Source organism: Equus caballus, chromosome 19, assembly GCF_041296265.1.
Source record: "Equus caballus isolate H_3958 breed thoroughbred chromosome 19, TB-T2T, whole genome shotgun sequence".
In the NCBI taxonomy this organism is placed as follows: Eukaryota; Metazoa; Chordata; class Mammalia; order Perissodactyla; family Equidae; genus Equus; species Equus caballus.
In genome coordinates this window covers 59,060,123-59,087,425 of record NC_091702.1, presented here as the reverse complement: position 1 = coordinate 59,087,425, position 27,303 = coordinate 59,060,123, and the positions used below count along the sequence as shown (strand labels likewise).

Sequence of the window (27,303 nt, the reverse complement as noted above, 5' to 3'; positions counted from 1 at the left end):
CACCTCACATAATTGCTGTTTTTCTTCTTGTGATGTGAACTCTTCAGACCTACTTTCTTAGCAACTTTCAAATATACAATACAGTATTATTAACTATAGTCACCATGCTGTATGTTACATCCCCAGGACTTCTTTATCTGACAAGTGGAAGTTGATACCTTTTGACAACCCTCACCCATTTTGCCCACTTCCCACCTGCCGCCTCTGGCAACCACCAATCTGTTCTATCAGTGAGTTCGGTCTTTCCTCACTCTCTTTGTGCCACATGAGAGGAGGCTGAGCATGATAAGGCAGAAGAATACAGAAGGCAAATGGGAGTTGTTTGGAAGAGCTAGAAAGACACAGTAAAGCTATTGCTTTAAGTTCCTCTAACAGCCCAGCAGTGGGTCCTTGTCCATGCTGGATGAGCTGAGGGCCACTGCTAACCACACAGCACCTTTGCTTAAGCGGAAAAGGCTCCCCATCCTCCAGACAGCGAGGCTGGGTGAGCAGAACAAGGGCTGAACTTCAGCCAGTCTGCATCCCCGGGATGATGCCCTTGTGCCATGAGCAGCCCACAGCGCTGCAGAAAAGCCCCCTGTGTCCAAGGAAAGGTCCATGAACTTGAATGCTTTCCCTGCGTCAGTTTTCCTGGAGTCCCAGCCCTCCAGCCTGGCACACAGCTCCAGGACTTCAGGACAACCCAATTAGATGATGGCAAATGTCACGGCCACGTGGGTCTTTTTTCCCTTCTTCAGTAAGAAGCCCTTTCCCCTCAGAGGCCACTGTAATTAACCCAAGAGAGAATAAGCCATCCTTCCAGTCAAATAAAAAGCTGCCATCAGGGTTTGACATATTCAAACTGAAAACCCGTTTCCAGGGCTCACCCAACGTAAATGTCCTTCCACGTGAAAAGCCTATAGTCGCTGTTAAAAAAAAAGAAAAGCCTCATTAGTATTCCATTCTCCTTCTACCCTGTCCTCCTGTATCTACACCAGATCTAACTGTACGGTAGCCTATGGGAAGGAGTTGCTCCGCTCGTTAGGGAGTCAGACGACAAGAAGCCCGCTGCCTGAGCCAGGGTGGGTGCGGAGTGTGAGCCCCTTTGTCTAAATGCCACAAATTGTTACAGTTTTGCTCTGCACTTCTGTGTTGGCATCATCACCCTGTAACTGGCCAAAAGAATCTGCTGTAACATTCAAAAGGAATAAGAACTTTCTCGGTCCCTGTCCAGTTTTCAACATAATTATTTGTCAGAATCATATTAACCTGAAGTATGACAAACCCGTAAAATGGATTCATTCGGGTCTGCAGGAGGCATCCCTCATTAACTCTGATATTTACAGTTACGGCTTCGATGCTCCAATCCCTCCTCCTGTGGAACACGGAGCAGGGACGTCACATTTCCCTGACGCTGTTGGGGGAGTCGTTTGTTTCCAGTGTTGCAAAGATGCAAAGATGCGTGAAATAAACTGGCCTCGAGTCCAGGCCCCCGCGAACATGGATTGGCTCCTCTGCTTGTTTTTATCGTCCTAGGGAAGGGAAAGAAAACTAGACACATCTACACGAATCCTACAAGTTTAATACTTTTCCCCAGATAATGAGGCAGAACCAACGAGACTGAAGTATTCAGAGGGCCGGTTCTGAAATCAGACTTCCTGGCATCGAATCCTGGCTTTACTACTTACTAGCCTGGGCAAGATGCCAAATTTCCACAGATCTCAGTTTCCTTATCCGTACAGCACGGGTAATGATAGTTCCTAAACTCCTGGGGCTGGTGAGGGGATTCAATGAATTAACACATGTAAAGTGCCTAGAATACTCTTTGGCACATAACAAGTACGAAATAAATGCTACTTCAAAGTAAGACTACAATGGCTGTTATCACGTTGGGCCACAGCTAAACCAATCTTCCATTCAGTGGGTCTACAGTCTAGCCCGGCTGGTTTTGCAGCATGTTCCAGGGAGCTCTGGATTTCAGCAGACGTGCCTCAGTTTCCCCAGCAGTGGAGGAGGGTTAGCTGTGGAAGGTGCAGTGGGCAAAGGCCCATGAGAAAGGACTCCCCATGTTCTGTAGCCAGAGCCTGAACACTTCCATCGAGTTCACGTATTGGAATTCTAGATGAATTTTCATTTAAAGAGTGGGTTCTGGGCCCAAAACAGATTGAAAACTGCAGCTCCAGATACCTGTGACCTGTTCAAGTTCCCCAGCTAATCAAAGGGGCCCTGTGACCACTTGTCCCTGCTGCCCACCCAGAATTCTTCATGAAACTGTGATCACGAGGTCCTTGGAAGTTTCCTTCTACTTTTAATTTTGGGGGGAGTCATAGGGCCGCAACTTTGATTTCTTGGCTTTGCCAAAGTCTAAGGGTGCTTCCAAGGGCTTGTAAATGGCTGGGTTGGAAACCTTGTCTGCAATGATACCAAAACCTTGAACTTTCTCTCCATCAGGACTGCAGAGATGGGCTGTTAATAATGATGGATCTGCGTTCACTGTGCCGTTTCTCATGTCACCTTCTCCATGGCTGAGCTCGTTCCCGGAATCCCAGGCCCAATGTGTTCTTAATTGTCCACCTGTCTCCCGGAGACCAAGCGTCAGGCATTTGCCATCAGTTCACATTCTTGGGGAGGCCCCCATTCGACTCACAAAAAGCCCTTTAGAATTGATTTGTTAATTCTGAACGATCATTAGAACGCAATGCAGCCCCTTCTACTCATGCCAAAAGACCTAAGTCAGACACCAATTCCATCCTGTCATTGGTTTCCTCAGAACTGTAGTTTCTCCCTCATAAGTCTGTTGCCTAAAGTCCAAACCCTCAGCCTGGCTTTTGGGCTGACCGAACCAACTCTCGCTCTCATAACTCCTCCAAAACAACCTTTCTGATAGAGCAAGGAATCTTTATCACCCCCTCCACACTGCTTTTCCCCCATCTTCTCCACCTTTCCAAAACTGAGTTATGTTTTTAAGACCCATTCCTAGAGCCCCTCCTGTCCTGACCCTTCTCCTGACCACTCAAAACAAAATGTTTGCTCCTTTCTTTGAGCTGCAGCTGTGTGTTCTGTCTGCCTGGCTAACTTAGGTCCTTGTTCCATGGTGCTAGTTCTGATGAAAGGGATGGTGAACTTGAGGCGCCAGCGAGGAAAATCAGTTGCACTTACCAAGACGGGATCTCAAAGAGCAGTGTCTGGCCCGGGGATGTGGAGTACCCTAACCAAAGACTCATGTATAAACCAGGAGCAAATCATCACAAGGAGACACAGGCCATTCATGTGAGCAGAATGCATGGGTCCCCTGTCCAGGGGTTCCTCCCAGGGTCAAGATGTCAGGGAAGCTTAATTAGTCATTTGGAGGTTGACTAGACATTTCAGCAAAGAAGGAAAATAGCCTCGTGAACCATCTAATGTGGCTTACTGGGAGAACTGCTTACACTCCACTGCCCCTCAGCAGGAATGGGGACCCTAGTGACCAAATGCTCTGGCCCCCAAATTCAGTGCCTCTCTGTTGAGTGTCACCATCAACAGCAAAGATATTTGCTTCCCTTTTTCCCCATTTCCTTAAGTTCACAAGGCTGACTTTTTCCCATGACTCAATACTTTTATCCTTTTATCCAAGAAATATTTGTTGAACATCATTTACTATATGCCAAGCGCTGGGAATATGAAAGTGAACAATACCCTAGATACTTTCACACCGCTGGTTTTCCTGCAGTCAAGTTTTGATATAGATCTAAAGCCATTCTTTCTTTTCAAGGTGACTTTGGTCTATCTGACCTGCTCCATTTAGGCCTTGATATCAGAATTCTGCAGATCACCGTGACCTGACTTTCCTGAGTGACTGTCTCATGCCTCAATGACACTTGAAGCTCCTAGAAGGCAGAGAATAACTTGGCATTTCTCATGTATCCTTATGGTATCCAGGGTCTGTTGTGCATGCAATAGGAAGTAAATATATGTCTCTTTCTAGGAGGTATCATGTTCCTTACTAGCTGCAAGGGAAGGAAGGAGGCAGCGTTACATGGTTTATTTCAGAGATTCCCGAAACAGTGGCCCATAGGTTAAATCCAGTCAGCAGACATGGTGTATTTGGTCTACACAATGCTGTCTTTTTTTTAGTTGAGCCAATGTTTTAAAAATCGAGATCTCTTATACACACACACATACGCACACACACGTGGAGAATTCCCAGCTCTTCTACATTTTCAGCTTCCCTTGTAAAATTGGAAGACCTGCAACCCTCAGCCTCATGCCCGCTGAGCGAAAGTGCTGGCTGGAAAGTGCGCCGAGCCACTTCAGAGAGCGAGCCCTCCCCGGCAGGCTCGGTCCCTGTCGCTCTGTGTTCATCACTTGGCCTGCCTCTCTTACATAACAGCCCAATCCTGGGGCCTTTGAGCTTGTGACCTCTGTTTTACACGAAGCCAGGATGCTGGGGAAGGGAGCAGGAAAGAGCCCCTTCGACCCACAGAAAAAGAACGACTCTGCGCCAGTCTCATGTTTCCTGGCACTTGGGAGACAGGACAGGCTGGCAGGCCAGGCCTGCACCTTGGCCCTGGGCTTCCTTAGTGGGCCTTCTCTGGAATGTTGGTGCTCCCTGCTGGGGAATCTACTGGGCTCCAAATGGCCTGTCTCATCTAATCCAAGCTCTCTGCCTCCCAGGCCCTTCTCCATCGCTCCCTGGGCCCCATCGCAGCAGCTTTGGGCTCGTTGCTTGCTGACACGGACTACCCTCTAATCCTGACAAGGAAATCTGCTGGCATCTCTGTCCCCACCCCCAGGCCTGTCTTGCTCATTCTCTCCTCATGCCACAGGCCCCACAGTGGAGGAATGAGAGCCAGGAGGGAAGTGAAAAAGAGGGAGGAAGAAAGGAAGGGAGAGAGGGGAAACATTTAAAGGGGAATTTTATATTCTTTACCCTTTGATCTCAGGTTCCTGTCCACAAAGATTTCAGCCATGTGTGTGGGTGCATTTCTGTTTGAGTGTGCTGTGTATGTGGTGTGTGTTTTTACAGGGAGAGGAAATAAAAGGAATAAAACAAATGGATCTACAGCTGTTATTCAAGCTAAAAAAGGAAAATCGGTAAGAATAGTGAGCTTGTAACACACATGGCAGCCATTGTGCAAGAGCCAGTTGCTTTCCTGTCAAGACCCCAAAAGTGTGTGCACTCGTATGTGTACATAGAAGTATATATGCATATGTGCACACACACGCACATATACATATGCATTTCTTTTTAAAAATTAATTACACGCTTACATGGAAACTTGGAAAATAAGATCTAAAAAGTGAAAGAAAAAGGAATAAAAATCAAACATAACCTTATCACTGAGAGATGATTTTTAATCTGTTTCCTATTTCTATGCATAATGCATAGTGTTTTATGTAGCTGAGAGTTTATATCGTGTATTAAAGTTTACTAGCTTGCTTTTTACCCCTCTTAAAATTATATCATAGACATATCCCAATGACATAAAAAACTTTATAACCATCATTTTAATAGTTTCATTACATCCATCGTGTGGATTTTCATAATTTACTTAATTAAACCATCTCCAGTTTTCCAGAATTTAGACTGAAAGAAGTTTTCTGACTTTTATAAGTAACACAATCATAAACATCTTTGTGCACATAGCTTTGCATTTAGCATTTATTTCTTTGTTTCCAAAAACGGAATTATCATACAAAGAGTAAAAATGCCTTTAAAACTCATGAGTTCTACATAGTGCAGTTGCTTTCATAAGAGGGATACTAATCACCCTCCCACCAACGGCCTTACATGAAGGTGGGCGCTAGAAAGCTCACAGAACTTTTCCAGTGGAAACACCTAGCTAAGATGCCCAACAATACATGGAGGAGTCCTTTTATTACATCGTTTATGAGTGACAACAGAATATACCATTGGAGAGTAATCAAAGCCACTAGCTGAAAAGGTGTTTGCCCAGGCCCCACCACAATTCAGTCTTTCTAAGAGAAATAAGAGTAATTCCCAAGTTTGTCCGCAGGTGTAGCTCCAGGGTCTTCAGCCCCTCTCATCTCCTCTTTGAGCCAGAGCAGAGCTGCAGCATGTCCCACAAGCGACAGTGGAAGAAGAAATATATTCTCTGCTGCAGCCCACCATACTACCGGCCAGAGGAAGTCCTTCACTCCACGGCCACAAAGTCGCCTGCAGAGCCCGTGGGGCCCCATTTTCCTCCACTGCCCACTTTGTTACGATTCTCTCTTGATCCTCAGTGTGTTTCGTCGTCCTCGCTCCTTTCCACACCAAATTTCTCTTTCTGAAGTGAAGGGAGGAGATGCCCCTCCGAAGTACACTGCAAGGTTTCACAACTGTGCTGCCTTGGGCTGTTAGATTTTTTGTTTGAGTGTTTCCTTATTACTATTAGTCATTTGCTCTTTGTTATACCGCCGTCTCTCCCTGTAATTTGCAGAACTGGTCCACATGGGGCTGGCCTGGCAGCCAGCTGGGCACCGGCCGTTGAACTTCTGTGCCTGAGGGAGCTCTGACAGCCGCTCTCCTGCTTCCTCCGGGAACTTTGCTCCACCCCTACACTGCCCAGGCCGGGTGAGAGGAGGGGGTCAAGAGGCAACCTTTGTTTTCCTCTGGCTTAGGGATTTTTAGATCCAGAGTTCAGTGAGCCTTCTCAAAATGTCCAGTCAGTTTTCCATGCCATGAGGCTCCTTAGTCCCCGATGTGAACAACAGCTTGAAGTTGGCCCATGGGCCCGCTAGGCATCCCCGACGTTTCAGCTCGTACGGAACATAAGCCCTTACTGTGGGCCCAGTCATGGACCATTCAACGTGAGACACACAGTGTGGCTCTGATGTTAAAATCCAATCCCTTCCTCCTAAGAAACAGTAAGATATCCCTGTCTCTCTTCTTTCTTAGGGATTGCATCCTCATTCTCTATCTTTTGTCACTCAAATATCAATCTGTTTCAAGTTGATCATTTCCTTGGTCCCAGGAATTTTTATATGAATTGCAAAAAATTCTCAGTTTCTCTATCTCTGAGCTTCAACTCTCTCTGACCTTCACAATAGGTGAAAGATTTTGATATCTCCTCCTTCCTGGGCCAGCAGAAAGCAATGTTATTTATTTTGAGGAAGATTAGCCCTGAGCCAACATCTGCCAACAATCCTCCTCTTTTTGCTGAAGAAGACTGGTCCTGAGGTAACATCTGTTAGCCCATCTTCCTCTACTTTATATGTGGGACGCCTACCACAGATGGCGTGACAAGCAGTGCATAGGTCCGCATGTGGGATCTGAACCAGCGAACCCTGAGCCAGCAAAGCGGAACGTGCGAACTTAACCGCTGCGCCACTGGGCCAGCCCCAGAAAGCAATTTTTAAGGCTGAACACAACCTGAAAAGAATTTCCCTCTTGTTCAAAAATTATAGATCTATGATAAATTCTGAGTCATAACATTAGTCATTTACCTGGACTGCAGTTCCCCGAGGATATTACTGTTTAACTGAACTAATTCTCAGGGAGACGTGCTCTATATGCCAGTCTGTGAGACTCTGGCTCCAGAGTGGTGACAGGCCAGCTGATGAGCCAACTTGATGGGAAGTCTTTTTTATGTAAAAAAAAAATCACTGAAAGTAACCCACCTAAGTCTCTTTCTTGCTAAATTAAAAAGCCTGTCTAATAGATTTTAGGACTAAATTCAGTATATCTATTTTTAATTTTTTTCTCATATTATAAATGTAATTCAAGTTTATTGTACAAAATTTAGAAAAAACAAGTCACCAAAAAATAAAATCAATAAAAATCACCTGTAATTCATCAGAGATATTTAATTTTTTGCATATATTCTTCCAGACATTTAAAAAATACATTTAAAAAATGAAAATGGGGGGCTGGCCCCGTGGCATAGTGGTTAAGTTTGTGCTCTCCGCTTCGGCGGCCCAGGGTTTGCAGGTTCGGATCCCGGGTGCAGACGTGGCACCACTTGTCAAGCCATGCTGTGGCAGCATCACACATAAAATAGAGGAAGATTGACACAGTTGTTAGCTCAGTGACAATCTCCTCAAGCAAAAGGTGGAAGGTTGACAACAGATGTTAGCTCATGGCCAATCTTCCTCACACACACACAGAAAAATGAAAACAGGATCTTGTGGTTGGTGATCTTTTTTCTTTTGTGGAAGAGTAATGTCTGCCTTGGATTTGAATATCAAACCTAACGTGAGAACCCTTACATTTTCTCCTTAGGGAATAGATTTTTCCTAAAGTCAGGTGATAACAAACCAAGAATAAATGCAGTAGCTTATCACCTAATTCGTGCACTTGTTGCTCTTCTTTTCCTCATTTTTCTAGTTTTGGTAATCAAAGTAAAGATGAGAAAACACAAGAGAAAGGAGCCTGTGCCCCATCAGGTAGCTGTGCTGTGTCCCTCTACATTGGGTCTTGGGTTATGTATCTTTATGAAGGAAGGAGCCTCCTCTGGGTAGCTCCACAAGTCTCCCGTGGCTGTGGGTTCCTGGGCAGGCAACAGATAACGGTGACATAATCCTGCCATGGGAAGTGATCCACAATGTTGCCTCGAGTTGGAGTGCCTTGTTTTGACTTGCAACCACTCAAGTAGGTGTGGTCATGACATGGGAAATGACCTGAAGCCCCAACCAGGGTGGGGGGCCCATCCTCTTGACCCACTGACGTAACTACTCCACCTGCCTTTTCTGTATATTGGAACCCAAGATGGACAGCCCCTTTTCAGTATTTCAGTTACTTTAGTTAATATTCTTCTCTGTTATCATCTTAGGCAGTTTATAGAGGTGAACTTGTTAAAATCTCCTACTTTATAATCATCTCCATCCATATTAAGAAATATTTCCACAGTTGTATTGTATGAGATACAGCTTACCTTTATTTTAAAGGCTAATATTTTTAGATAGTGTAAATCTTGACACTCATACAAATATAAAACGAACACGTCAGGGATTTTATTTAACTCAGTAATTAATGAGAAAGCCAATACAGTGTTACAAGTGGTTCAAAGGAGAATCCAGAGCAGACATATATATGAGCGATCAGGAAGGCTAAAATGAATAGATGAAAAACTGGTGAGTATCCACAGGGCAATAATCAATTGCATTCAAGTAGACACAATTCATGTACATTTCTATGCATAGGAATAATTTGCATCATTATCAGTTTTCTACAACTTACAGTGTTGTAAAAGATCTCAAAAACAATGAATGATGGAGATGACTCCTGGATAAAACACCCAGGAATCGTTTTTGCCCATTTCAAAATCTCCACATTTCTAATTGGAATCTGCGTGTCCCTTGCCCTCGCTGCAAGATTCTTTTCACTCTAGGTAGGTGCCATTAAGCAACACTGGTATGGACAAAGGAGTATATGACACCCAAGGGGGAGGCTGCCTTCCTGAAAAAGTTTATTGCCATAGCCCCTAGATCCTCAACTGGTCCTTGGGAGACTGAGCAGAAGAAACAGGAAGAGGTTGGCTTCTTGAGTAACTCCCTTGAGTGGCAGCAAAGTACCTGAGCAGTCTACTGGGCTCCAGAGAACACAGGAAAAAGAAATCTGAAACTTATTCCTTCGGATCCTTTTATTCTGGGGTAGAATCTCCTTTGGTGGAGTGAAACTGTGGCATCAGGGTGACTCATAGACTGAACCAGAGGGTGACTGCAAGGTGAAATCAACCAAATTCACACCATTTCAATACACAATTTTTATGACCTAAACAATTAAAATACTTTAAATATATAAAGTATTCCTGCCAGCAGATGCTTCACTGGGATTGTAACGTCATCCAACTTTAACCACTACATTAAAAGTATCTTCAAACAGTTCCACCAATGCTCAATTTAAGTCATCTCTTGAAAATAATGTGTTCACGGAACTACTCAGCCTAATGAGCAGCCTCTGGAAGCCACGAAGGAGGAGCATTATGAAATTATCTGTCAGCAGCAGCAAACCAGCCCTTAGGGGATTCCCAAACCTTCCGGTAACGTCAGACTTCTTGAATGGGGGCAGAGTCCTCAGAAAGTACGCTAGATATTTGTTTTGGAAACACCCTGGATACTTACTAGTAATAGTTTTCTCCAACTTAGTTTGATTCTAGCTTGTTTGAAATAAAACACTCTCTCCTGTCTACTTTGCCTGAATGTGAGTTCTGTGCCTCCAAGAAAAAGGTGGGGCAAAGAAGTCTTCTTTCATTCTGACACCAAGAAATCCACTTTCCCAGGAAGACGCGGGCTTAGAAGAAGAGTTGAGCAATGACCTGGGTGGAGCTGTTGGACAGCTTCCTGGCAACTTGTGAGTCAGGTCACTGTTGTGTAATTTCATCATTTTGTTTGAAGGAAATTCCCAGGACTCCAACCACACCCAGATTCTTAGGTTATGCACACATATATTCCAAAATCAAACACACGCATTGTAATTTGGGACTTTCCAACCCTCTGCCTTTTGTTATCCACTAGCAGAATTCTGAAGCGTGCATCAGGGTACACGTTTGCATACTCTGGTACATGGTTTGATACACATTCTCGAATTCAGTTTGTGGGCTCAGCAAGCCCCGTGACCATGGGCGAGTTTCCTCTTGACCCAGTATGACCCTGTATGCACTCATCTGTGCACTAGGGGCAGGGCGACCAGATGGCCTTCCAAGTCCTTCTGACTCTACATGGCGCGTCTGCACTTCTCCAAATTAAGCCTGAGTTCCTTTAGAAAGCTTGTCAAGAGCCCCCGTGCCTGGCCAAGCCCTCGAAGGACAATGGCATTGCGCTTAATCCAATGATCCAACTAAATGTGCCATTACTCATGTAAGTGTTTATTTAGGGTCGATCTCTCTTGCTAGACCTTAAACTCCAGGAGTGCAGGGTGAATATCTTTCTCACTCAGCACTATCTCCGCAGCACTGAGCACAGCACCCAGCACATTCCAAGCACTCAGTAAGTATTCGTTGAACAAATGAATGAAGGCACCAGGGGTGTGGATTCTCATCTGTTCGGCAATGGCAGTGAGGAAGCCTGACCACAGTGGGATTGGGCAAGCTTCGCTCTGACCTTTAAGGCAGTAGAAGCCTTCAGACAACTGTGATCTTCGTCTGGGACCTCTTCTGACAGCTGAAGCTACAGGATCTGCCGCATCCAGTCCCTGAAACCTTCCCAGGGGCGATTTCACACTCTGGGCGGACAGAGCAATAGGCAGCGGTGCAGCTCTCTGCCTGCCTGGGCTCCACCTGCTGAAGTTCTGGGCGGGCCCGGGATTTAGGTGCCTGCCGCTCCCCTCTCCACTCTGGCCCAGCCTGCCGGACCAGCTCTGACTCCACTCTCACCCTCATCTCCCCGGCGCCGGGTACTCTCAGTCCAATCCCAGCGCAACTCGGCAAGTCAGATCCAACCCCAATGCAACTTGGCAGCTCAGAGCCACCACCAGGGCACCCAGCCACCTGAGGGGACAAATGGGGCCTGCAACCCCGCCCAAGTTCCCCTCACCAGCAGCGAGCCCTTCCCGGCATGGGGTTTTGTCCAGAGGAGGAAAGGGCAGCCTTGTGGGCGGTGGTTAGACCAAGCCGTGATCCAGAGGAGCAGTTTTCAACGCTTTGCACAAAGGCAGCCCTGCCAGAAGCATCACTTTTGTTTTCTTTGAACTCTAAACAGCTAAATGTCCTGCATACGCTCGTCAGTCCCTACATTTTATCTGAAAGTACAGCATCTGAGCCTTACATAAGTGCAGGACTTACTCTGACCGCCTCGGTGGCTGTGTTTGCAGCTGGTAGGCACGCTTAAACTAACTTCTTCCAGGCTCAACTCGGAGGAGAGGGAGAAGCCCGGAGAAGGCCCGAGAAGGCTCCTCTCCCCTCTGCATCTTGGGACAGCACTGTTTGTCCAACAGTCAGAAGAGAACTGTGTCCCCTACAAACATTCATGTCCTTCCCCCAGCACACAAAGCAAGATATTTTCACCTAACACCAAGTTCAACTTTAATAAGTTTTAAGTTTAAAAGCTTCCCTTATGGGCTCCGCAAGCATTTTGTTTCACTCTTGAAATCTATGATCTCTACTAGAGATGGCTAAATACTCAGAATTTGGAATGACCGCGATGGGGGCACCCTGGGATTGAGGGGCGGGTGGCAGAGAGCGAGCGCGGTTGGACTCTGACAGGCTCACTCTTTGTCCACCGGGCTTCAGAGTCTCCCAGGACGACACTATCTGATTCATACATGATTTTTCCATAAACACTCTCCACAGATTGTGATCAAAGGCAGTGTGCAGCCAAACAAATAAGTGTGAGAACGAAAGCATCTTCCTTCTTTCTTTTGCTGAATCTCTTCACAGACTCACAGCCCTAAGCCTTGGGGGATATTTGACAATGTCTGCAGCCATTTGCAAATGTCCAGAGGTTGATGTGTATCTCCTGGATGGGATGATAATTTACAAAGTGCATCCGTTTTGCAAACTGCCAAATAGAAGACTTGTAATTATAATATGTATCTGAAATTTGCATTTAAAAAAATTTTACTCAAACCTACAGAGGAAGGAAAAAATTGGATTTTAATTGGAAGTGTATGCGGTCTGCATGTGCAAACTCCGGAACAGATGAGGGAAGGCAAAAGGACACGTGATGGCATAAGTGCTTGTCTTTTAATAATAAGCAACAGAAATAGAGATGAGTTGGTCTGGGAAGCCTGACTGTACTTCCGTGAAGTCATTTGTGTGTGGCCCAGGGATTTGCATACTGCTGAGGCTGCCAGACCAGCACTGCTTCCCCCGGGCCTCTCCCCTCCTGCCTTCTTCCCACTAGGAGGATGGTAATAATTAAGCCAGCCAGGAAAGCCTGAGAACCAAAGAGGAGGTGCTCAAAGTCACCTCTTACTTTTAACTCTGGAAAGATCTGGAGACAGATCTGCCCCGTCAGCTTCTCAGAAGAGTCAGACATTATTTTCTCTCTTCTAGAAAGGAAACCCATTTGAGGGATTATGAATGTTACCCTGTGTCTCAATCTGAAGTTTAAATCTTTCCAAGCATGCAGTTATAAAGATGCCAAGTTGCCTCACTTAATTACAACCTTTATTATGGTATTGAATACTTTAAAGGCACCATTCGTCACACGTGAAGAGAAGAGCCGTTCTGCCTTAATGGACCACTTTCAGTGGGCCATCTATTGATTATCTTCCCTCCTGAATTAATTCCTGGTAATCACCTAGTGAGCAGTCGTTAAAGGGAGCGCCTCCTGCCAGGGCGGGGCTGGCATTGGTACTTGTGATGGGCCTTTCAGACGGCAGCAGCTTTTGACTCCCTGGCTGCAATTGGAGCCCACATCGCTAATGAACCAGGGCCTTGAGACCACACTTGGTGTCTTCACTGTAGAAAGGCTGTGTTTATAGGGGCCCAACAGATAGCGCAGGACATATCAGTTCCTTCCTTAAGAGTTTCTTCTAACTGAGCCAACTGCACTTCATTGCTCCCCCGTGGAGACTCCTGGGGTCGAAACAAGGAGGCTGGTCTGTTGAAGAAGGTCCTGTCCGAGAGGAGGTCAGTGCTCTGGGAGTTTCTTCCCCGGGCTGGCTGCTGCGCTGCCTCATTTCATTGACTTCAATTCAGTTGTGGAAGTTGTCTCTCATTCACGAAGCCAATTTCAAAGTAAGTATTACCGGCCCAATTTTTGGATGAGGTACCTGCGGTTCAGAGAAGTTATGTGTGTGTTCCAAGCAAACACTAGCCGGTAGCTGAGAGCTCTGTCTGATTTCAAGGAGCAGACATTGAGACACACGGCACGCTGCCAAGGGACAGGAAGGGACATCCAGAGCTGAACTGCTTTCCCTGGTGGAGGAAGAAGGTCCCTGTGGACCCAGCATCTCCCAGGCGACAGCTGTCCTCTTGTCCTTTTACAGCTCCCATCCAGGGGTCACTGACAGCACTAGGCAGGGCCTGCCTAGGCACCTCGGCCTTTTACTGATGAAGTGTCTCCTCTCACTCAAGTCCACTGCGGTACCCAGCGGCTAGTGCGGAGGGATATCGGCAAAGCTAAAGAGTGGACAGTCTGGAGCCTCTTTTCAAACTTCCCTTTCTTCTTCCAGACCACACCCAGGCAGCTGCTTCCTCCCGGGACCTCCACTTCTGGAACCACGCCACCGTGGCAGAATAAGGGTGGAAGCTCTGATTAACGATCAGGGATTGGCCGTGGAATTGGAATTTGAGACGTTTCTAGACAAGCGGCCAAGTCAGGGTTCTAGCGTTCTAAGCTTAACTCAAAAGTCGGTGGAGTTAGGTTTGGCCACCCTAGAATGCCTCCAAGTTTGTATTTATGACCTCTGGTCTCCTTCCTTCATCCTCTTCTCCCCTTGTGGTTTCTAATAATCACAGCAACAATAATAATAATTTTTAAAATAATAATACCGACCATTTATTAAATGCCTATTGAGAACCAAGAAGTAACTTAGTGCCTTACATGTTATCTCCCTTAATCCTGACCACTGCCTGATGCGTGTAGCACGCTCGCCTCATTCCCAAGGAGAGAGTCTCGCTGTCAGCCCCAACTGCCAGTGATAAGCACTCAGAAGTTTTTGTAAAACGTGGCCCCATGGAGGTTGTTTCAGTTCCCTGGGGGTGGAGCCTGAGAACTAATGGCTCTTAACAGTGGCTGGGCATAGAAAGCACCAGGAGAACTTTAATAACATACTGATCCCGGCTCCCACCCCCCAGATTCTGATTTGGCTCCTCTGGCATGATACCTCGGCATTGGGATTTTTAAAGTTTCCTCAGGTGAGTTTCTGTACAGTCACGGTTGAGATCCACTGCATGGGTTGGATAATTTGTCCAAGATCTGCGGAAATTGGGGAGTGAAGTTGGCGTTTGAACTGGCTGACCCCACTCTGCTCCTGAGTGTTACACCTCCTCCTTTCACCAACCTTTCCAACCCCCAGTAGGGAGCCATTGGTTGTTTACACCCCCAGATGGACAGGTTCTGGGAGCACTCAAGCCCCCCTTTACCTATGGTGGAAGGAAAACCAGCTTATTCCATGAGCAGCATGTGAGGACCCCGGAGGCAGGTGAAGGCATCTTGGAGGCGAGAAGTAGAGCCCCACCTGTTAGCTCCCCTGCCCGTGTTTATGCAGAACACCAAGGTCAGGAATCCCAGGGCTGGGGTCCACTGGCAGCTGGGACCAGAGTAGAGTCTCAGTTGTGCAGAGCCCATGGCCAGTTGCTCCCCTGAGCCCACTTTCTCCTTCTCTCACGTAACGTCATAGTTGCTCTCACTTTGCAACTTAACCCTCACACAAGGGGTAAGAAAAAAATTTTAATTCCGACAGAGTCGCACTTTAAAAAAAAAAGGCAAAAACATTCCAATCTCTGTGTTTTAGCCTCGTGAAGACTCCCATCCCTGGTGTGGATCATACTGTTCCTTTGGTCCCAAATTTAGCCCCTGGCAAAAGCCACCCTGGCCATACCTAGGGCAATCCCAACTCCCAGCTGTCAGACCCCTTCCAAGGTCTGAGTGGGAGCACAGGCAGGTCTTTTTCTGCCTAAAAAATCAACTTCCATCGAAGACTTAGAGTCTGTGCGTTTGCAGTGTTATTTCTAGCCCTGAAGGCAGGCAGGCACTGCGGCCCAGTGTGGTTCCCCTCAAGCCTTTCTGGGAGTTCCCAGGGGATCCCCTGCATCCACTCATGAGTGAGCCCGGTTAGATCTATCTTTCTTTTACTCGCTGGGCCCCAGGCAGCCCTGCATGGTGGGGGGGAAGAGGCCCGGGACAGTGTCACACTCTGGCAGGAGGACCCAACTGGATACAGCTCAGGCCAGGGGTCCCACAGAGCTTTCGGCAGAAACTGCTCTTTCAGGTCTTACCACATCCTCTCTCTGGGACCCAGGTAGAAGTCAGTGCAGGTCTGGGCTGGGGAAGAACCCGTCAGAAGTCAGACGCTGCCTGTGCTGATTCTGGAAGTTCCCCTCCCGTCCTGATGCTAAGGACTCTTTGTCATCAGTCTGGTGACTCACACTCTGTTTTCTTTTGGGGAAGGTCCTCCTGGGGGGAATGACTCAGTTCCTCAAATAAACTGGCTCCTAGTCCCCTCCCCTGTTCTCGTGCCTCTGGTGCCCCACGTGCCCAGGCTCAGACGATTGCAGCTTGGGAAGGCCCAGGCCAGTCCCCAGACGCATCCTTGGAATTGCCCTGTGGCTGAGAAAGACTGTCCGCCCATCGGGTCGCTGGTGCTGTATCTTTCTAACTCCAGGAGAACGGATGGCTGCAGTTTACTGAAAGAAGAAATGAGATGAAGAATTAACGCCAGCTTCATTCTTCCAGCTGCTCGTCAGCAAAACCTCTCCTTCTCTCCCACGCCCCATTCCACTAGTCAGCACACCCTGAGGGTTCTACCTTCAAAACGCACCCAGAGTTGGACCGTTTCTTCTACCCTACTCCAAGACTCTGTCGTTTCTTCTAATAGCTCCTGACATCTTCCTTGTTCTTCCACCTGTGCTGCTCTTGGTCTCATCAGCGCAGCAAAGTGACGCTGCTAAAGTTAGATCAGATCCTGTCACTCCTCTGCTTAAAACTCTCCCTCCAGTGGCTTTCTGCCTCATGCGAAGTAAAGCCAGTCTTTACAATGGCTTCCAGGCCCTACAACATCTGGCCCCTGAACAGCTGGCCTCCCGGAACAGTGCCTCTCGTCTGACTCGTTCCCTCCTCAGCCACAGGGCCTTTGCACTGTTACTTCCTTTGCCTGGAACGCTCCTCCCTAAAATACATGCATGACTCACTGCCTGTGAGCTTTATTCAAATAATTAATTGTTCAGTTACTGTGCATTGGGTTGAATTCTAATTCGTATATTTGACTTTAAACCTTTGATTCTCATTAATCAGTTAAACCCATATGTAAAAGGGGGAAATTGGCCAAAGTCTGCACAGGCAACTTTCCCCCACCCTCCTTTGTTTAAAAAGAGAAGCTAGCTGTTCATTGAGATATGATACAATTATACACACACATACACACACACACAGATGCTATTTTGTATTTGGCCTCTTGTGGGCCATATATTATGGCAGATGGAAGAAATCTGTCCACTTGCTAAACAGTGTACCTTATGGGAACATCGAGATGGACCCCAGGCAAGTTCTGACACCATTTATGACCACTCAGAACCAACTGAAGTGTGAATGTACTTTGAAAAATGGCGATTAGGAATGAAAATGTCAAGCGAACTCTGACTTTCTATAACTAGAGGAGATGGATTCTTCAGCATGTAAAACAGCTTCTGGTCCTTCACCAGGATAAACCCTCTTCCAGACCGTGGCTGGAAGCCCATGGCCCCAAGAGCTCAGAGGGGAACGTAATGGTTTCTAAATTATGGTTTTAGACGCCTTTAAATTATTCTCGGATCCTGGGTAGGGCCAGCCTGACCACTTGAATCTATTCATTTTCAAGTGGGGATATTTCATAGATTGGCGGCAATATGGAGATAAAAAAATTCATACACATACATGAAGTATGCATTTCTGTGCCATCTTGGTTTGTGGCTGTCTATATAATACATGGCATATCTATGATTAAGCAAGAAGAAATTTAAAAAATACTGACTCAGTGCCAGCTTGAATTACAGGCTCCTAGTTAAGATGGAGTTTAAAACTCAAAAGAAAGTAAGTTGGACCTAACCCGCTTTTTTTTTTTTTTTCCTGAGGAAGATTAGCCCTGAGCTAACATCTGCTGCCAATCCTCCTCTTTTTGCTGGGGAAGCCTGGCCCTGAGCTAACATGTGTGCCCATCTTCCTCTACTTTATATATGGGATGCCTGCCACAGCATGGCTTGCCAAGTGGTGACATGTCCCCACCTGGGATCCGAACCGGCGAACCCCAGGGCCGCAGAAGCAGAACATGTGCACTTAACCACTATGCCACCAGGCTGGCCCCCACAACCTACTTTTTACTCAGTAGTTGAGTCTTCCTGTGTGGGTCTTTAATGACTTATGTCCCCTTAAAATCTACACTCGGACAAGTCTTCAGGATTTGGCTCCCGAATTTGAATCTGTGATGGTTTAATTTTACATATCAGGTGAAATAAAAAAACCAACAATTTGATGTTAGTATAACCTGAGGCGTTGAATAAACACTTGATATAGCTTATTGTCACCTCGTGGTACCCTACAATCTCTCAGGTATTTAATCAGTCTTACAAAACCGCACATTCAAAAGGAAGAACATTTAAAAGGTTTCCACATTTTTTCATTCCCTGCCTACCTCACAGACGAGGTCCTTCTTTGCTACGGCGCTCGGGCTGCCAACAGAGAGTCCTTTGAGATAGAAGACACACTGTCCTCCTTTGGATAAACTATGTTAAATGAAAGGGTGAACTGATCGCCTCTGGCTGAGCGGAGGAGAGAGGAAATTTAAATTGTAGTTATTTTTCTATCCTCATCTAACTGTATCTCAATTCTCTTTTTTTGTTCTTTGTTTTTATTTTTCCCTATCTCTTCTAAATAGGAGTGAAAATTGGGGAGGCTTGAAACAAGTCGGGAAATAAAGGTACTGCAAATCTGAAACAAAAGGAAAGGAGATCCTACCTGTAAATACTACTTTTCAGGTTATTTCTAAATTGCTGCTGGGTCCCTCTGCTTGACTTTCTTTCAAATTCAATTAGCGTCATCAATTCTACTATGTCACCTACTATGTACTAGGTCAATGCTAGTCACTGGAGATGTTCCACATAAGTGAGACAGGACCTCTCCCCCCAGGGACTCATCATGGTGTAGGGACGTGTGTGTCAGCAATCATGAAAACATGGTGAGTTACTGAAGACACAAAAATTAAAGCTCGGTTGTATTCCCATAGCTTTAAAAATACTACACATTAAGAGGTGAAATGGCAATTTCAATACACTACTAACACGTAAAAATCCCCAGCGATTCCAGACTTTTTCCTATGCATACATAAATAAAGCTATGTATTTATGAGTTGAGGGACCCCGAGACGACCCCCAAGTTCTGTGATGTGCTAGGAGGCCTCACAGGACTCAGCATATAGTCATACTCCTGGCTGAGATTTATTACGGTGAAAAGAGAGAGAGCAAGATCAACAAAGGGAGAAAGTGAATGGGGCAAAGTCTGGGAGAAGCCAGGCACAAGCTTCCAGTGCAATCAGACAGGGCACACCTAATTCCCCCAGCAACGAATTGTGACAACATGTGTGAAATGCTGTCTACCAGGGGAGCTCTTTAGAGACTCAGTGTCCAGGGTTTTTGTTGCAGGCTGGTCACACGCAGCCTCTAACTGGTACATATCAAAATTTCAGACTCCCTGAAGGAAAGCAAGTGTTGAGCATAAACCACGTTGTTGGTACAAACAATTTAGGCTAGTGAGCCGCTTTTACCAGTTGGGAATGGTGGGAACTCTCTTGAACTCCAAGTTCCCACATTCCAGCCAAGGACTAATCTTGTAAGCAAATCTTTCAAACGATTAGTCAGCCTGCTTTGTTAACTCTGTCTTACACAATTCATATGTGTTTTGTACAGAATGCTCTGTCTCTATATATTCTGCCAGCTGTATGCAACTTTTCTTTTGAAGATAATCCTATCGTGGACATCTTTCCATGCCAGTTTATCTATGCTTACCTACTTCTTTGTCATAGTATTTCACTTTATAGACAATTTCTCTAACCATTCCTATATAGATTGATATTTGTTTTGTTCACAATTTTTGGTATGACAATTTATGATACAGTGAACATCATTGTACATATATTCTTCACATACGCATGCCTATTAAACAACGTTACATAGGCTTCTAGTTTCTGTTACATAAGTTTCTGAAAGTGGTATTCCTGGTGTCATTTAATTTGAAAAGGAAGATCACTGTGTTGGAATTTTAGTGGATGTATTAGAATGTGGAGAGTTCGTCGGAAAAGAGGACAGTTAGAAGACTATTAATATAACCAGGTGATATTTGATCAGGGCTGGAACTAAACCATGGCAGAGAGCTTGGGGAGGAGCAGAAATGGGGTACATTTAGTTAGAAGGCAATACAGTAGCCCTTGACTGTGGATGACTGGTGGAAAGGGGGCAAGGAGGAGTTAAAGGTAACTCCCAATTACACGCCTTGGTGGACAGCAACTAGGTGGAATGCAAGGAGAGCAATTAGGAAGCAATTATAATAATTCAGGGAAGAAATGATGGGGACTCAGATTTTCGGGTGTTCATTCATTCATACATATTGAACATCTGCTCTGTATCAGTCACTCCATTCGCTGTTAGCATTGGTACAGTTTTCTTTCTTTCTTTTTTTTTTTTTTGCCAAAAACATTGAGATAGAAATTTGATGCAATATAGATTCCAATTAGCTTGCCCATTAATTAACTTCATTGCTATCCTTTTGTGAATGGCACAAAGCTTAATAAAAGCTGTAGAGGGAGGGATGGTGAATCAGGTCCCAGATGCTTGAATAATTTGCACACACTTTAGAGTAAAAATATGAAGAGGGAGGGGGAAGGAATTATGAAAGCAAATGAGATCTCTCTTGTGTCTAGATTTGAAGATAGACTCCCTCCCACATGCCCATTTCAGACAAATGCTCTTAGCAGATGTGAGCGGGCAGTCTTCCTCCTCCTCCTGCCCCCAGAGAGCCTTATCTCCTGCATGGCTCCAAGTACCACTGATGTGGGCATCAGGTGTGATGGGAAAGAGAGAAGCCAGGAAGCAGTTCTGTTTCTTCTTCTCACTGATTTGCTGTTCTCTTCGCATTCGCCCCTCCTCCCTTCAGCAGGAGCCTAGAAAGCAGCTTCTCGACTTCTGAAGCCCAGACACATATAAATCGCAATTTGGATGACAAGGGGAGTTCTATTTTTATAGGGTTTTATGCATCCTTCAATGGAAATTGATGTGCTTTTATGCATTTTATTTCACAACTTGTTTGAATTTATATTGGAATCTGCTTCCTGATTAAGTTTATTTGACTAGACAGAAAAATCCCATTCTGCATTCATTTGCACCCAATATATGTAAGGAATGTGATCTCACAAATGCTTAAAAAAATTTTTTTCGTAGTCTCTGAAGCTCATGTAGGGGAGGGGGTCACATTTTTTTTCTTCCTGCAGACTTAAGTCTCTTTATGCTCTTTTTAATTCCTGGAAAAAGTCAAGTTACATTCTCCGGAGAAGATATACAAATGGCTAATAAGCACATGAACAGATGTTCAACATCTCTAATCATTAGGGAAATGCAAATCAAAGCCACAATGAGATACTACTTCGCACCCAATAAGATGGTTATTATAAAAAAAAAAAAAAAGAAAGAAAATAAGTGTTCACAAGGATGAAGAGAAATTGAAACCCTTTGTGCATTGCTGGTTGGAATGTAAAATGTTGCAGGCACTGTGGAAAATAGTATCGTGGCTCCTCAAAAATTAAACCTAGAATCACAATGTGATCTGACAAATTTACTTCCGTGTAGAATTTTTCTACCCAAAAGAATTGGAAACAGGAACATGAACAGATATTTGTAGATTGGTGTTCATAGCAGCCTTATTTGGAATAGCCAAAAGGTGGAGGCAACTCAAGTGCCCATTGACAGATGACTAGATAAACAAAAGGTGGTATGTACATACAGTGGAATATTAGCCAACCTTTAAGGGGAAGGAAATTCTGACACACGCCACAACATGGATGAACCCTGAAGACGTTGTGCTAAGCGTCATAAGCCAGACAAGAAAGAACAAATATTGTATGGTTTCACTTACATGAGGTCCCTGGAGTGTCCAGATTCCTAGGGATGGGAAGTAGAGTGGTGGCGGCAGGGGCTGGAGGAGGGGCAGGGGGAGTTTGTGTGTGATGGGTACAGAGTCTCAGTCTGGAGAGATGTCACAGCTGTGGAGATGGATGGTGGTGACGGTTGCACAACGATGTGAGTGTACTTAATGCCACTAACCTGTATGCTTAAAAATGATTAAAATCATACATTCTGTATTATGTGTATTTGACCACAACTTAAAAAAAATGAAAAAAAAAAGTGAAGTTACAGTCAGGGCTGCTGGGCAAGCCTGTACTTTCCCCCACGGATACTGTGTCCTCTCTCTGTGGGATTCTGTCTCTTTTCCTGTCTCTCATCCCAGCCGCCTCTCTCTGCCTTCCTGCTTTCTGCTCTCTTCTTTCTCTGCCCTATTTACAAAACCTTCTCTAAAGACAGACTCTGATGCAATCAATGACCCCCTGTAGGTACTGGAGCCAATATGATAGCTTTCCCTGGCATACTTTTATCCTAAGGCTTATCTCTAATTGAAAATGTAAGGTTGTATTTCCTGTGAAGGTGGCCTTCTGGGGCCCCTAAGATCTCTACGCTTTGAGCCCCATGCCTCTGCAGAGGACTGATGTACTGGTCATGGATTCAGTCAGGAAAACGGAGGTCACTGCAGGTATTTCAAACGAAGAGAGATTTCACATGGGGAGTGAAGCTTCCACGTTGTTGGAAGGGAAGGAGCAAAAATGGGGATGGGAGGAGTGGTACCACCAAGAAGTCACGCCCTGCCCCTCAATCCCGGAGGAACCTACTGGCCTCTGAGCCCGCAGGCTGAGCAGCAGCTTCTGAAGCCGAAGGCGGCAGGGAGCAGCGCGGCCCTGCAGGATCCCACTGCGGCTGCCCCGCAGGAGCTGGTGTTGGACAGCTGCCGCCCGGGCCTGGGCTGAAGCCAGAAAAAGGATCTCTCTGTCTGCCTCCTGCTCTTCTGCAGGGGCCTCCCATGGGCAGCAACTGAAGTGGAGGCCTGCTGGCCGGGGCATCTAAGAAATGTGGTTGACAGGTTGGTAACCCAGTGGTTTGGGGAGCAGAGACCGTAGGTGCTGAGCATGGCAGGAATATCCGGCACAGAGCTGGTGGTGTGTGGGTGTTGAAATGAGCAACTTCACGTAGACAGTCTGATCCCTGCGTGATGGCACAGCCTCCGGCTCCAGAAGGATCGTGTCTTGCACATCAGGCAGACCTGTCTCACCACCTCTGTGATCTTGGGCAACAATAGAAATAGCCCTTTACCAGGCCCTTTCAGGAAGCCTGGGGCTCTGCCTTTAAACCTCACACCAACAAGCCTGTGAGGTAGGTTTCATAATTCCCATTTTATAGATGAAGAAACTGGAGTTGGGGTGAGGGGTAGAGGTCACATGGCCACTGAATGGGGAAGCTGGGATTCCAAACCAGGTCAGAGCCACTCCTTCCATGCTCAACTCTCTGAGCTTTCAGGGCTGGCTCACAGGCTTGCCGGGGATCTGATGAGATCCTGGAGGTACAGCTCCCGTTTTATGTGTCTGTTTCTCATCCCCAGTAGTGTGGTCCTCACCTCTCATGGTTGGCCCCTGATTTCAGGTGCACCTCTGTGGAGAGCCTGCACTGGGGGTCTCCTGCCCTCTGAATCTCCACACGTGGTTGGCACAGAACCGCTGCCTGGTCCTGGCAAACAGACCCAGTCCTAGAGCCAAGAGGGAGGTCAGAGGACTCCGGGTCGTTTCTGCCGCTGGGTAACTTTTTCCCATTACAGAGTGTTTTAGTTTCCAATGGCTGCCATGATAAACTACCACAAATGTAGGGACTGAAAACAATAGAAGTGTGTTCTCTCACCGTGCTGGAGGCCAGAAGCGTGAAGTCAAGGTGTCGGCAGGGCCACGCTCCCGCCAGAAGCTCTAGGCAGAATCCTTCCTTGCCTCTTCCAGCTTCTGGGAGCTCCAGGCGTTCCTTCCTTCGCTTGAAGTCCCGTTACTCTATCTCATCACCTTCTCCTCCGTGTGTCTGTTTAATCGCCCTCTGCTTCACTCTTTCAAGACTACTTGTGATGGCATTTAGGGCCTACCCAGATAATCCAGAATGATCTCCTCGTCTCAAGATGCTTCACTTCATCAAATCTGCAAAGACCCTTTTCCCCAACAAGGTAATGGGCACAGGTCCGGGGGTTGGGATGCAGTAATATCTTAGGGGATACCATCCAGCTCACTACACCTCCCTCCCAAGGGAGGACGGAAAAAGCAAAAAGGAGCTTCCTGTGTCCTCCTCTCAGGAGCACATCTTTGGATGTAGGCCTTTCTCCTTCATCTGGCGGCATCTTCCTGCAATACCTTTCGGGCAGTGCTACTGAAGAAAATCGGAAATCTCCAGGCACATCCTGAACAGTGGATATTTACAAATGCAGCCCTGTGCTCATCTTTAGTCGGGCAACATTAATAGACTCCGCCAGGCCTTGTTTCCAGCTCAGCCCAGATAACACTCCGGGGAGCTCCCTGGCCTCCGAGTCAAAAATGCCTGTATGGTCCTCGCCTCAAAGGAACTGCTCATATGAGTCCTTCTCCTTTCTGGCCCTCTGCCCTGCACAAAAACACAAGAGAAGCTTCCCCAATGAACTTATTCACCTCTGGTTTCATCTTTCCGGACTTCATTTCACAACAAAGTTTCTTCAGTACTCCTGTCCTGTTAATCCCTTACTTGGAATTGACTTGCAAACTTCCTGTTTCCTTCCTCCCAGATCTCCTCCCTCCCCACCCTCAACCCCACAAAAATTCACCATGTTTTTGTTCTCGTCATCTTACCAGGCTGTCATTAATAAAAGTATAAAACACAAGCACTGGGCAACTCAGTGATATTCTCCTGGCCCGGGAAGGAAGGGGTGATTACTCTGGATTCCCCTGCAGGATTAGGGAGGGCTTTCCACGCTCTGAAACCTCAGTGGAAAGACAAGCAGCAGGCTCAGTTCTCTGCCCTCTCCACCTGCAGCAAATGCCTGGTGGCAGTGGGCTCACCTCTCCCTGCATGGGGCGGGTGCGATGCGAAGCAAGACCGGCAGGTGCTCCTACAAGGCGGCTGCACATCCGAAGCCAGGGCTCCTCGCAGTTCTGTTCATTATATGGTAGACTTTCTCTTTCACTTGATGCTGGAGGCCTGGCCTTTTGATTCGCGCCCATCCTCTAAACACCATTTGAGTAGCTTCCATTTGTACAGCACTTCCAATTTTGCAGAACTTTCCACACAGATTCTTAACAAACCAGTAAAGCAGTTGGCTGGATATCACTAAGCTCATTTGACAGATTCAGAAACTGTGGTTATAAGATTTGTACCAAGTCACCAGCCTGGAAGTGGCCAAGCTGGGACCCCAGCACAGGAACCCGGGTAATGAGGGCAGTTTGCTTTCTGCCCCTGGCCTTTTCCTCTTGTTCTGTTTTTTCCCTCTTTCTCTTTTCATCTTCTCTAAGCCCCCTCACTCAATTCTCTACTATTTATCTGCCTCTCTGTTCTGGTTATTTCCGCCATTCTCTTAGACCTGAGTTCTATACTAGCTTCACTAGTCACTGACTGTGTGACCTTGGGCACATTTCCTAACCTCTCTGAGCTTCAGCATCCTCATCTGAACACAGGAATAATCCTCATTTCCACACAGGGCTGTGGTGGAGATTTAATAGCATTAGAGAGAGAGATTGAAATTAATAGTCTCTGGCACTTGGCAGTCAGCAGACATATCCTTCTTCCACTTTTTTAATAGTGTGGACACATGGTTAAGACTGTACGCTTTTGTCCCCCATTCACCTGTGTCATCCTTATCATGGAACTGTTGGATTTGATTTATCAGGGGCCCCTGGCGGTGCCTCTGTGACTATGAGCCGTGGCCAAATGAGAAGAGCCTGATAGATGGACCTGGAGTGATTAATAGCAGCCTGTCCCCGCAGCTCAGAAAGCAGCGAGCGAGCCGCATCGCCCTGACTCCACTTCGAATTCTGTATTGTCTGATGTGCTGTTCGGCCAAGCGGAGGCCCCATGTCCACAGCACAGCATCTGGTAGCAAGCCCTGGATTTCCTGGGTCACCAAGACAGATTCTCTGAGTGGAAAAGAAAAGGATACAGGATGATGGTATTTCCCCAGAGCAGGGTGTGAGCACAGAGTGTGTACGCGGCTGCACTCCCATCCCTGACTGATCCCATGGCTGGACCAAGTGTGAGCCAGAGAAGGCACAGCCAAGGCGCATGGCTGTGCAGGTTTCACCTGCATTCCTGTAATGCCATTCTCTGGTGCTTTCCCAGTGGGAAACTCATCATTAGGACAGCATGCTGAGGAGTGGAAGTGCCCAGAGAACAGACGGGTCTGGTTTTCACACGTTTTAGTTGCTGACCTCCACCCGTCTTTGCCCGTGAGATGCATTATTTTGCAAGGCCAGGTACTTACCTACTTCTGTTCTGCAGATATCTAACTGCCTCAGCACAAGCAGGTTTAAACAGAAAGAAACTTGGGATGTATCATTGCTACCTTCTAAAGTTAGGATTTTCTTCTCCCACCTACATGTCTTGAACATTGTTGTCAGCGGCTGGAAATAAATCTGGAGGCGGAGTGTTCACTGATTCCATTCAAGGGAAAATCAACAGTGAATATGTCTTCTTTCCCAAGCCAGCGATCAATTTCTTAAACGGTCCTTCTGGGACTGTAATCTGGCAGGAAGGGAGAGCCGGGGTCCGGGTCTGCTGGGCCGGTGTCCCGAATCTCGGCCCAGCAGTGGAGTTGGAGAAAACCCCACAGTTCCTGTTTGAAATTACACAGTTGGATGGTGTTCCTCTTGGCTTCAACTGCAAAGGCTGGTGCCCACAGCCAGTCTTTGGCAAAACTGAGAAGCAAGAAGTTTTTCTTCCTCTAGCATTCCCGGCATCCCTCCTAATCACTTTTTCTCTTTATTCCTCTCCAAGTTCCTCAAGACTCCTTTCTTCCTCTACCTCGTTCACATGTGAACTCTGAAAGGATCTGAAACATATTTTCTGTATGCGTAAGTGGTTAATAATGTCTAAAGAGGTGCTTCACAACTTTAAAGTGTGTACACATCTCCTACATTGTTAACACCCGGATTCTGGTTCAGCAGCTCCGTGGTGGGGGCTGAGAGCCTGCGTTTTTAACGAGCTGATGTGGCTGGTCTGTGGACCACACTTGGAGTGTGTGTTGGAAAACCTCCCAGGCCTCCTCCTGGGTTTCTCCATTATTTTCCCATGACTACCACACTCACAACACTTCAGACACCAGATGTGGGGGTTTTCCCACAATTCTCTGTGACACCAGGTGAGTGCCCTACATTCAACTCAATGCTGGCACTAGCTCCCTGGAGTTAGCATCAGATCCCACAGGTTAAGGGCTCAGTCCCATAAGACTGCCCCCACCCCCACTTCAGATGCCACTCACGAGTAGTAGGTCCCCAGATTACCCACAACTTCTGTCCGTCTTGGTTACAAATTGGAGGTTCCCGTGATCTCCTCCCCTGTGGAATTCAACAATTTGCTAGAACAGCTCACAGAAGTCAGGGAAACACTTTACCAGTTTATGGAAGGCTATGATAAAGGATACGGATGAACAGACAGATGAAGAGATGCACAGGGCGAG

General features: G+C 46.5%; 1 long non-coding RNA gene across 1 annotated transcript; it reads right to left on the bottom strand.

Moving 5' to 3' along the window:
- Nucleotides 1–15,224: 15,224 nt before the first annotated feature.
- Nucleotides 15,225–26,661, bottom strand: LOC102150024 (uncharacterized). The gene is made up of 2 exons (XR_011428858.1): nucleotides 26,110–26,661; nucleotides 15,225–16,193 (listed from the first exon to the last, which is right to left on the bottom strand). It is a non-coding gene; the product is annotated as an uncharacterized lncRNA (long non-coding RNA).
- Between the last annotated feature and the right edge of the window lie 642 nt (nucleotides 26,662–27,303).